We start from the raw sequence: 12,288 nt of genomic DNA on the forward strand, positions 1-12,288 counted from the left end.
TACCTCTGTTCAGATGCTTTTAGAAGTACGAAGTTAAATGCAGAGCCCTGGAGATGCCCGGGAGCACACACGAGATAAGCATAACCATTCACGAAATACCTAAGAAACCAAAAATTTGCAGAATAAACTCCACCATGACTAAGTAGAACGACGTCGCCTTTTCCAATATGAGATTGACAGCAGGAAATAATGACAATAAGGTTAGTGTGATGCAGAGATGTGGAAGCTATGTATCTATATGTTATATATGTTCTTGGTCAGAATAAGCCATGATATTATTAACTATCCATGTAAATTTAGGCTTGGGAAATAAAAGGCCTGAAATTTGAGGGAGGCAAATTCAGTGTGGCTATAGATAAGCTAAGGAAGAGTAGATACAAAATAAGTGTTCACTGCAAGTGCTTTGACAAGGAAATGTCATGCATATTAGTGGATAACATTTCAGAATTTAGAGGAGCAGAGGGGGTCAGCTTTGCAACAAGCGCTTCAACTGCAGAATGGAATGTGCTGAGTAAAACTGGCCTGAGATGGACCTGGCAAAGGCAGTGATGGGCTGAGTTGGCCCCTGGGGACAGGGAAGAAAACGCTGGTATCCAGTGGCCTGTTGACCACTTCAACTCTTATCTTTTCCACTGCTGTTAAGTGAGAAAAGGATTTTACACACACACACAACTATATACATGCACATCTATATACATGCTTGTTTATTTATCTATGTAAGACTTAATTTTTAATTAGAAAAAATTTTTAAGACAATTTTTTTTTGCTGTTTTAGGTTCCCAGCAACACTGAGAATACAGAGATTTTCCATGTACCTGATAGACATGCGTAGCCTCCACCCTTATCAACATGCTCCCCCAGAGTGGTACATTTGTTATCATGAATGAACCTACACAACTTATACTCACCCAAAATCTGTAGTTTGCATGATGTTTCACTCGTGGGCTTGTACATTCTATGGGTTAGGACAAATGTATAATGATGTGTATGCATCATCATAGTATCGTACAGAGATTGTCACTGCCCTTCACATCCTCTGCGCTCTGCCTACTAATTGCTCTCTACTCCCCTACCTTCAATTCCTGGCACCATTTTTCTCCATACTTTTGCCTGTTTCCAGAATGTTGGAATTTTATGGTATGCAGTCGTTTCAGATTGGCGTCTTTCACTTAGTAGTATGTGTTTAAGTTTCCTCCTTGACCTTCATGGTTTGATAACTCATGTCTTTCTTGTTGTTGTCCAGTCACTTAGCTGTGTTTGACTCTTTACAACCTCATGTACTGCAGCACGCCAGGCTTCCCTGGCCTTCACCATCTCCTGGAGCTTGATCAAACTCATGTCCATTGAGTCAGTGATGCCATCCAACCATCTTATCCTCTGTTGTCCCCATCTCCTCCTGCCTTCAGTCTTTCCCAGCATCAGGGTCTTTCCTAATGAGTCAGCTTTTCACATCAGGTGGCCAGAGTATTGGAGCTCCAACTTCATTTCTTTCTGCTGCTGCTGCTAAGTCGCTTCAGTCATGTCCGACTCTGTGCGACCCCATAGACGGTAGCCTACAAGGCTCTGCCGTCCCTGGGATTCTCCAGGCAAGAATGCTGGAGTGGGTTGCTATTTCCTTCTCCAATGCATGAAAGTGAAAAGTGAAAATGAAGTCACTCAGTCATGCCTGACTCTTTGCGACCCCATGGACTGCAGCCTACCAGGCTCCTCTCTCCATGGGATTTTCCAGGCAGGAGTACTGGAGTGGGTTGCCATTGAGTTCTCTGTCATTTCTTTCTAGTGCTGAGTTATATTTCATCGTCTAGATGTATTACAGTTTACATATCTATTTACCTAATGAAAGACATTTTGGTTGCTTCTAAGTTCGCCGTAAATATCAGTGTGCAGGTTTTGCTATAGGCAAAACTTTTCAACCCCTTTTGGTAAATGCCAAGAATGTGCTGGATTGTACACTAAGAGTGTGTTCAGTTTTGTAAGAAGCTGCAAAATTGCCTTCTAAATGTCTGTACCGTTGTGCATTTCTACCAGCAGTGAAAGAAAGTTCTTGTTGCTCCACATCCTCAGCAGCATTTGGTTTTGCCAGTGTTCTATTTTTTGGCCATTTTAATAGTTGTGTACCTGGATCTTACTGTTGTTTTAATTTGCTTTTCCCTGATGATATATGATGTGGAGCATCTTTTTCTATGCCTACTTGCCATCTGTACATCTTCTTTGGTGAAGTGTTTGTTCAGCTATTTGACTCATTTTTTAAATTGGGCTGTTTGTTTTCTTATTCTTGAGTTTTAAACGTTTTTTGTACATTGTAAATAACAGTCCTTTATCAGATGTGCCTTTTGTAAATATTTTCTCCCAATCTGTGGTTTGTCATCTTGTTCTCATGATGGTTTCTTCCACAGAGCAGAAGCTTTTTATTTTAATAAAGTCCAGCTTGTTAATTATTTCACAGACCATGCCTTTGATGTTGTAGCTGAAAAGTCATCACCATACTCAAGGTCATCGAGAAAACCTAGCTGTTATCTTCTAGAAGTTTTATAGTTTTGCATTTTATGTTTAGATTTGTGATCCATTGGAAATTAAGTTTTGTGAGGGGTATAAGGTCTGTATCTAGATCTCTCCTTTTTATGTGGATGTCCAGTTGTTCCAGCACAGATGGTTGAAAAGACTATCTTTGCCCCATTGTACTACTCCGCTCTTTTGTCAAAGATCAATTGCCCATCTGTATGGAGTTCTAGTTTTGGCTGTCTATTCGGCTCCATTCATCTGTTTGTCTGTCCTCTCACCAACAGCATACTGTTTCACTACTGTCGTTTTTTAGTAAGTCTTGAAGCTGAGCAGTGTCGATCCTCCAACTTTGTTTTTCTTCAATATTGGGTTGGCTCTTCTGGGTCTTTTATCTTTAATACAGATTTTAGAATCAATTTGTTGATATCCACAAAATAGCTGGAATTTTGATTGAGGTTGCATTGAATCTATAGATCAAGTTGGGAAGAAATGACATCTTGAATCTCCTTATCCATGGATATAGACTATCTCTTCATTTGTTTAGTGCTTTGATTTCATTTATCAGAGTTTTACAGTTTTTCAAATATAGTTATTATTCCTATTTTCCTAGCATTATACCTAAGTATCTCCCTTTTTTAGAGTGGTAATGTAAATGGTATTTTGTTTTAAATTTAAAATTCTACTTGTTCATTGCTGATATACAGGAAAGCAATTGACTTTTATAAATTAACCTTCTATTCTATCCTGAATAGAAGGACTATAAGCCCTTGTTAGTTCCAGGAATTTTTTGTTGTTGATTCTTCCAAATTTTCTATTAATACATATATGATCATGTCATCTATGAACAAAGATAATTTTATTTCTTCTTTTCTAATCTGTGCATCTTTTCTTGTCTTATTGCATTAGCTAGGACTTTTAGTACAATATTGAAAAGGAGTGGCGAGAGGGGACGTTCTCACTTTTCCTGATCTTAGTGGGAAAATTTCTAATTTTTCATCATTATGTATAATGTTAGAGGTAGGTATTTTTTAAATGTTTTAGATCAAGTTGAGAAAGTTCCACTATATTCCTAAGTTGCTGAGAGTTTTTAAAATCATGATAGGTGTTATATATTGTCAAAATTTACTGATATCATCATGTGAGTTTTCATTTTTAGCCTATCGATGTGATGAATTATACCAACTGATTTTGGAATGTTGAACCAGCCTTGCCTACCTGGGATATATCCCATTTGGTCATAGTATATAATTCTTTTTGATATTGTAAGCATGCATATTTATTTAATTTTGCATTTGCCCTTCTAACTTTGTGTGTGTGTATGTGTGTGTTAGTTCTAGAAGGTCTTATAGGTCTTCACAGAACTGTTCAGCTTCTTTAGCATTAGTGGTTGGGACATAGACTTGGATTACTGTGATATTGAATGGTTTCCTTGGAAACAGAACAGAGATCATTCTGTCATTTTTGAGATTGCACCCAGGTACTGCATTTTGGATTCCTTTGTTGACTATGAGGGCTACTCCATTTCTTCTAAGGGATTCTTGCCCACTGTAGTAGATATAATGGTCATTTGAATTAAATTTTTCCGTTTAGTTCACTGATTCCTAAAATGTCAATGTTCACTCTTGCCATCTCCTGTTGGACCACTTCCAATTTACCTTGATTCATGGACCTAACATTTCAGGTTCCTAGAGTCCCTTGGCCTTCAAGAAGATCCAACCAGTCCATCCTAAAGGAGATCAGTCCTAGGTGTTCATTAGAAGGACTGATGCTGAAGCTGAAACTCCAATACTTTGGCCACCTCATGCAAAGAGTTGACTCATTGGAAAAGACCCTGATGCTGGGAGGGATTGAGGGCAGGAGGAGAAGGGGACGACAGAGGATGAGATGGCTTGATGGCATCACCGACTTAATGGACATGAGTTTGGGTGAACTCTGGGAGTTGGTGATGGACAAAGGTGGCCTAGAATGCTGTGATTCATGGGGTTGCAAAGAGTCGGACACGACTGAGCAACTGAACTGAACTGAACTGATCAATATTGTTCTTTACAGCATCGGACTTTACTTCTATCACGTCACATCTACAGCTGGGCGTTGTTTTAGATTTGGCTCCAACTCTTCTTTCTTTTTGGAGTTATTTCTCCACTCATCTCTAGTAGCATATTGGGGAGTTCATCTTTCAGTGTGATATCTTTTTGCCGTTTCATAGTGTTCATGGGGTTCTCGAGGCAAGAATACTGAAGTGGCTTGCTATTCCTTTCTCCAGTGGACCACATTTTGTCAGAACTCTCGACCATGACCCGTCCATATTAGGTGACCCTAAATAGCATGACTCGTAGTTTCACTGAGTTAGACAAGGCTGTGATCCAAGTGGTCAGTTTGGTTAGTTTTCTGTGATGGTGGTTTCCATTCTATCTGCCCTCTGATGGATAAGGATAAGAGGCTTATGGAAGCTTCCTGATGGAAGGGACTGGTTGCTAGGGAATCTGGGTCTTGTTCTGATAGGCAGGGCAGTGCTCAGTAAATCTTTAATCCAATTCTCTGTTGATGGGCAGGGCTGTTTTCCTCCCTGTAGTTTTTCCTGAGGCCAAACTGTGGCAGTGGTAATGGCAGTAATGGTGACCTCCTTCAAAAGGACTTTTGCAAACATGTCACAGCTCCTAGGACTGTTGTATTCAGTGTCCCTGACCGCATGGCAGGCCACTGTCGAACCCATGCCTCCACCAGAGACTCCTGGACATTCACAGGAAAGGCTGGCTCAGTCTCTTGTGGGATGACTGTTCCTTTCTCCTGCGTCCTGGGGTACACAAGGTTTTGTTTGTGCCCTACATGAGTCAGATTCCCAGTTACTGTGGAAGTTTTGCCGTCCTGTGGAAGTTCTATAATCAAATCCCTCTGGCCTTCAAAGTCAGATTCCCTGGGGGTTCTGAGTCCCTTTGCCAGAAAACCAGGTTGGGAAATCTGTTGTGGGCCCTAGACTTTTGTAAGTGTGAGAACTTCTTTGGTTAATTGTTCTCCAGTTTGTGGGTTGTATGCTTGGTAGCTCTAAGGCGGGGCTAATGGTGACCTCCTTCAAGAGGACCTATGCCATACACTGTGTATCCCAGGTCTGCTGCAGCAAGAGCCCCTGTCCCTGCAGTAGGCCACTGCTGACCTGTGCCTTCACAGAAGACATTCAAACACTCAAAGAGATATCTGGAGTAATAGGCAAGTTTGGCCTTGGAGTACAAAATGAAGCAGGGCAAAGGCTAACAGAGTTTTGCCAAGAGAATGCACTAGTCATAGCAAACACCCTCTTCCAACAACACAAGAGAAGACTCCATACATGGACATCACCAGATGGTCAATAGAGAAATCAGATTGATTATATTCTCTGCAGCCAAGGATAGAGAAGCTCTATACAGCCAGCAAAAACAAGACTGGGAGCTGACTGTGACTTTGATCATGAACTCCTTATTGCAAAATGAGACTTAAATTGAGAGAGAGTAGGGAAAACCACTATACTATTCAGGTATGTCCTAAATAAAATCCCTTATGATTATACAGTGGAAGTGCCAAATAGATTCAGGGGATTAGATCTCATAGACAGGTGCCTGAAGAACTATGGACAGAGGTTCATAGCATTGTACAGTAGGTGATAATCAAAACCATCCCCAAGAAAAAGAAATGCAAAACGGTAAAATGGTTGTCTGAGGAGGCCTTACAAATAGCTGAGAAAAGAAGAGAAGTGAAAAGCAAAGGAGAAAAGGAAAGATATACCCATATGAATGCAAAGTTCCAAAGAATAACAAGGAGAAACAAGAAAGCCTTCCTCAGTGATCAGTGCAAACAAATAGAGGAAAACAATAGAATGGCAAAGACTAGAGATCTCTTCAAGAAAGTTAAAGATACCACGGGAACATTTCTTGCAAAGATGGGCACAATAAAGGACAGAAGCAATGTGGATCTAACAGAAGCAGAAGATATTAAAAGAGGTGGCAAGTATACACAGAAGAACTATACAGAAAAGATCTTAATGAATCAGATAACCACGATGTTATGATCATTCATCTAGAGCCAGACATCCTAGAGTGCAAAGTCAAGTGGCCCTTAGGAAGCATTATTACAAACACAGCTAGTGGAGGTGATGAAATTCCAGTCGAGCTATTTCAACTATTAAAAGATGATGCTGTGAAAGTGCTGCACTCAATATGCCAGCAAACTTGGAAAACTCAGCAGTAGCCACAGGACTGGAAAAGGTCAGTTTTCATTCCAATCCCAAAGAAAGGCAATGTCAAAGAATGTTCAAACTACTACACAATTGCACTCATTTCACACACTAGCAAAGTAATGCTCAAAATTCTCTGAAGTAATGCTCAAAATTCTCCAAGCTAGGGTTCAACAGTACATGAACCAAGAACTTCTAGATGTTCAAGCTGGATTTAAAAAAGGAAAAGGAACCAGAGATCAAATTGCCAACATTCCCTTGTTTCATAGAAAAAGAAAGAGAGTTCCAGAAAAACATCTACTTCTGTTTCATTGACTATGCTAAAGCCTTTGACTGTGTGGATCACAACAAACTGTGGGAAAATTCTTGAAGAGATGGGAATACCAGCTGCCTTACCTGCCTCCTGAGAAATCTGTATGCAGTTCAGGAAGCAATAGTTAGAACCGGACATGGAACAATGGACTGGTTTCAAATTGGGAAATGAATACATCGAGGCTGTATATTGTCACACTGCCTATTTAGCTTTTATGCAGAGTACATCATGTGAAATGCTGGGCTGGAGTAAGCACAAGCTGGAATCAAGATTGCCAGGAGAAATATCAATAACCTCAGATATGCAGATGACACCACCCTTATGGCAGAAAGTGAAGAGGAACTCAAAAGCCTCTTGATGAAAATGAAAGAAGAGAGTGAAAAAGCTGGCTTAAAGCTCAAGAATGAGGTAGATCTTTATATGTTGTTATGGAAAGATCTCTTAACATCCAATGAAAAAAGCAAAGTGCAGGGCACTGCAGACAGCACAGGTTCTAGAAATGGACAGAAAAGGAGGTTCTCTCTCCACGTCCTCTTTCTCCCTCCTCAGTCTCCTTTCCTTTGTTTCTTTCTGGAAATGCCCGTCCCTCCCCAGAAGCTCACTGGTGGTCCTCTATGAGGAGATAAGGCAGGGATGGTGGTGGGGCACTTATTTTCAGCTGTTGAGCTTAAAGCTGGCTTAGAAAACTAAGATCATGGCATCCGGTCTCATCATTGCATAGCAAATAGATGTGGAAACAATGGAAACAGTGACAGATTTTATTATCTTAGGCTCTAAAATCACTGAAGATAGTGACTGCAGCCATGAAATTAAAAGACACTTGCTACTTGGAGGAAAAGCTATGACCAACCCAGACAGCATATTAAAAAACAGAGAGATTACATTGCCGACAAAGGTCCGTCTAGTCAAAGCTATGCTTTTTCCAGTAGTCATCTATGGATGAGAGAGTTGGACCATAAAGAAGGCTGAGCACTGAAGAATTGATGCTTTTCAACTGTGGTGTTGGAGAAGACTCTTGAGAGTTCCTTGGACTTCAAGGAGATCCAACCAGTCAACCTAAAGGAAATCAGTCCTGAATATTCATTGGCAAGACTGATGCTGAAGCTGAAGCTCCAATACTTTGGCTACCTGATAAGAAGAGGTGACTCACTGGAAAAAAACCTTGAAGCTGGGAAAGATTGAAGTCAGGAGGAAAAGGGGATGACAGAGGATGAGATGGTAGTATGGCATCACTGACTCTATGGACATAAGTTTGAGCAAGCTCTGGGAATTGGTGATGGACAGGGAGGCCTGGTGTGCTGCAGTCCGTGGGTTTGCAAAGAGTCTGACATGACTGACTGAACTGAACTGAACTTCTAACTTTATGAGGGAGAGGAGAATATTTCCTGAATATTTAAAAATATCTAAATATATGAAACTGTTGGTTTATGTCACAAACTGAATACAAGATCTGCATTTTCACACTGATTTTCATCTTTTTATTGAATTCTGCAGGTAATGAGATTGGAAGTTTTCTCTTTGAACATGATGGTAGTGATCAGACTATCTGCAATCTTGTACTCACCTAAGGTTTGAAGCTATGGCCAAAAATTATATTTATCTTATTTTTATAAAGTACAAACTGTGTTTTTAGCAATATAATTTTAGGATTTCAAGTTACTAAATGAACTTAGTAAAGATTTCACTATCCTGCAATTCATGTCTTGCTTTTTATTTTCCATGTAAATAGGACCAACATACAGTTATTTCCAAATTAAGGAAGTTAGATACTGGCATCTAGAAATTAGGAAAGCTGAGGTTCAGTATTGATTTTGTATTAATACCTTCAGTGCAGTTCAGTTCAGTTGCTCAGTCATGTCCGACTCTTTGCAACCCCATGAATCACAGCAAGCCAGGCCTCCCTGTCCATCACCAACTCCCAGAGTTCACTCAGACTCACATCCATCGAGTCAGTGATGCCATCCAGCCATCTCATCCTCTGTCATCCCCTTCTCCTTCTGCCCCTAATCCCTCCCAGCATCAGAGTCTTTTCCAATGAGTCAACTCTTCGCATGAGGTGGCCAAAGGACTGGAGTTTCAGCTTTAGCATCATTTCTTCCAAAGAAATCTCAGGGCTGATCTCCTTCAGAATGGACTGGTTGGATCTCCTTGCAGTCCAAGGGATTCTCAAGAGTCTTCTCCAACATCACGGTTCAAAAGCATCAATTCTTCAGCGCTCAGCCTTCTTCACAGTCCAACTCTCACATCCATACATGACCACTGGAAAAACCATAGCCTTGACTAGACGAACCTTTGTTGGCAAAGTAATGTCTCTGCTTTTGAATATGCTATCGAGGTTGGACATAACTTTCCTTCCAAGGAGTAAGCATCTTTTAATTTCATGGCTGCAGTCAGCATCTGCAGTGATTTTGGAGCCCCAAAAAAATAAAGTCTGATGCTGTTTCCACTGTTTCCCTATCTATTTGCCATGAAGTGATGGGACCAGATGCCATGATCTTCGTTTTCTGAATGTTGAGCTTTAAGCCAACTTTTTCACTCTCCTCTTCACTTTCATCTTGAGGCTTTTGAGTTCCTCTTCACTTTCTGCCATAAGGTTGGTGTCATCTGCATATCTAAGGTTATTGATATTTCTCCTGGCAATCTTGATTCCAGCTTGTGCTTCTTCCAGCCCAGTGTTTCTCATGATGTACTCTGCATAGAAGTTAAATAAGCAGGGTGACAATATACAGCCTTGACGTACTCCTTTTCCTATTTGGAACCAGTCTATTGTTCCATGTCCAGTTCTAACTGTTGCTTCCTGACCTGCATATAGGTTTCTCAAGAGGCCGGTCAGGTGGTCTGGTATTCCCATCTCTTTCAGAATTTTCCACAGTTTATTGTGATCCACACAGTCAAAGGCTTTGGCATAGTCAATAAAGCAGAAATAGATGTTTTTACCTTAGCCACTATCTATTTATTGCATGTTACAGTTGGATCATTTCTTTTCTGCACTATTGTGAAGTAGAAATAAAAGGATTAGTAACACATAACAGAATTTATTCAATGTCTATTGATTGGCAAATATATACCAGGGCTATAATAAATAGCAGGGATCAGACATTAATAAAACAAGGTCTCTGCTCTAGTGGAGCTCACAGGTAAATGACACAGGTGAGTAAGCAGATAAATAATTCGAGTGCTCTATCCGAGATATGACTAGAGTTTTCTGAAAATTTAGAGGATAATGGATCACTGGGACTTCCCTGGTGGCCCAGTGGTTAAGATATGCCTGCCAATGCAGGGGACGTGGGTTCAGTCCCTGGTATGGGGAGATTCCACATGCCTGGGGGCAACTGAGCCCCTGTGCCACAGCTACTGAAGTACTTAGAGCCTGCAAGCCGCAGCAAGAGAAGCCCCTGCAAAGAAAAGCCGACACGCTGCAACTGGGGAGTAGCCCCCGCTTGGCATAACTAGAAAAATCTGTGCACAGCAACGAAGACTCAGCACAGCCAAAATAAATACTAACATAAATAAATATTTTTTATAAAATAAACTCTGCCTGAGGGAGTTCCATTTGACTTGTGTCTTGAGTACTTTTTGTATATGCTCGTCAATTCTCATAAATGAAGCAAGGATTACTGTCTTCATGTATTTCACGAACCCTCTGCCCAGATGACTGAGATGTACTCCAAACTGACTACCCCTCCTGTAATAATATGTACTGTTTTCAGTTTACAGAGCATTTTCTCATGCAAGTCTTGACCCAATGGCTATTACTCGGATGTGATGCTCCTCATTTCACAAGTGAGAAAGCGAAGCCCAGAAAGGTCAGTAATGTGCATGAGGGCCCATCCCATACAGTCTGGCTTTGAACCTGGGCTTCTTTCTGGTTCCCTCAAACTCAAGTCTTTCCTCTTGTTTAACTCTGGTTACCTAAATGGTAAAGTCTAACAGCAGTATTTCATTAAGCTTTCTGTTTAAAATGGAACATTTTTCATTTATGTTTCTGTTGAAGAGATGGGCATTCATGGGCCCAGATATCCAATCTGTTAAAATGAATTTAGGAACAATTCTGCTGGGCAAGCCGGCTGTTCTATCCAACCCTGTGTAGTGTCGACAACAGAGGCCTCAAGGGATTTGCCAGGAAAGGACGTGGTTTTCCTCCCTGACATTAACCTTAAAGGTTAGGTGTACTCTCAGTAGCCATTTATGGCTCTGACATTCATAAATTTGGTCAAAACCTTTATGAATCCATTTATATTCCTTGCCTGTACCTCTTTTGTGGTAATGAGCTCCATGGGTTTATTATTTTCTTATAAAGTAATACTTCCTTTTATTTGTCCTTAACTCACCTAAAGTGTGAAGAAGCTTCCCTCCTCTAGTGAGGAACTGAGAATTCGGAGAATTGAACTTGCCTTTATTTTGCATCCGATCTCCCAAATTATCTAGGAATTTTCTATTTTTTTCTGAGCAAGAATAAAGAAAATTGTGAGTTCTATTTCTGTTGCGGAGGGACCAATATTTTATTTAAAGATTGAGAATCTATCTTCCGGCATATTTTCTGTGCACTTTTTGATGATGTTTAAACGTGCTCTGGAGTTCTCTTTTAGAATACCCTCATTTTGGTATTCATAATACAGTATTTGCATGTTGAAGGCAGCTCCGATCTGGGCCTAGGGAAGCTTGAGGAAATTTTTGTTCTAATCTACAGCCACTTTTGGAGAGTGAGTATATAGTTTATTATGTTGTATGTATTTTATAACCGAGTATAACGGATATATTATAGAAGCTTGTCGCATAGGAGAACACTGGCCAAGGTGTGAAGAATTTGTTATTCTAGAACCATCTCTGGATTGTGGCCTCCAACTTTATAAAATTAAGGGTTGAATTAAGTGAATTTCAACATCTCTTCATACTTTAAATTTTGGAGTCCCCAGTTTCCTTGGCTGTTGAGTTGCTGATTTAACTAAACACACCCAATCCTCTCTTCTCTAAGTTCCAATGGCTCCCCTGAAACTTCATCACCATTCATTTGCTCAAAGGCTTTTAGACGGATTAAACACACTGTTTACTTTTCTCCATGTTACCTATTTCTCACTTCAGAGATCTCTTATTAAATGAAAAAAATCATAATTTCCCTACCCCACCCCTTTATAGAAATGATGAACTTTCCTATAGATTGTTCTCAAGTGATGGATTTGTTTTAGGTTCCACAAGCTTGTCTAGTTTGGAAGTAAGTCTTGAAGGTCTCCTCTGGATCTCTTCTGTTCTAGTTGTTCACACTTGTAAC

The 12,288-nt window shown here is 40.3% G+C and overlaps 1 long non-coding RNA gene across 1 annotated transcript in view; it reads left to right on the forward strand.

Annotated features, from left to right (window-relative positions):
• The first annotated feature begins 10,738 nt into the window (after positions 1-10,738).
• LOC101906544 (uncharacterized) overlaps positions 10,739-12,288 on the forward strand; it is a 69,253-nt gene continuing 67,703 nt past the window's right edge. Inside the window, exon 1 of the long non-coding RNA XR_238035.5 lies at positions 10,739-10,825. This is a non-coding gene — a long non-coding RNA (uncharacterized lncRNA). The remainder of the gene's footprint in view (positions 10,826-12,288) is intronic.

Source organism: Bos taurus, chromosome 17 (assembly GCF_002263795.3).
Source record: "Bos taurus isolate L1 Dominette 01449 registration number 42190680 breed Hereford chromosome 17, ARS-UCD2.0, whole genome shotgun sequence".
NCBI classification, from domain to species: domain Eukaryota; kingdom Metazoa; phylum Chordata; class Mammalia; order Artiodactyla; family Bovidae; genus Bos; species Bos taurus.